Here is a 348-nt window from a genome sequence, read left to right on the forward strand (position 1 = left end):
ACGAGTATCTACTTTCCCATGCACAATTCCTTCTTTACTGTATCCCTCGGTCAATCACATTGACGAATCAACACAGAAATTGCGTCGCCATGAAATTCTATGGGTTCTATGACATCTCCTTCTAAATCGAGTAACGTTACAATGGAAACGACAGGATTTTCGTTTGGAATACGAGTATCTCATTTTCCGATGTACTACTCCTTCATTACTGCACTCCTGGCTCCATCACATTGACGAATTAACGCAGAAATAGCGTCGCTATGAAATACTATGGGATCTATGACTTCTCCTTCAAAATCGAGTAACGTTTCTATGGAAACGACAGGATTTTCTTTTGGGATACGAGTG

This window comes from Schistocerca piceifrons, unplaced genomic scaffold, assembly GCF_021461385.2.
Source record: "Schistocerca piceifrons isolate TAMUIC-IGC-003096 unplaced genomic scaffold, iqSchPice1.1 HiC_scaffold_2340, whole genome shotgun sequence".
In the NCBI taxonomy this organism is placed as follows: domain Eukaryota; kingdom Metazoa; phylum Arthropoda; class Insecta; order Orthoptera; family Acrididae; genus Schistocerca; species Schistocerca piceifrons.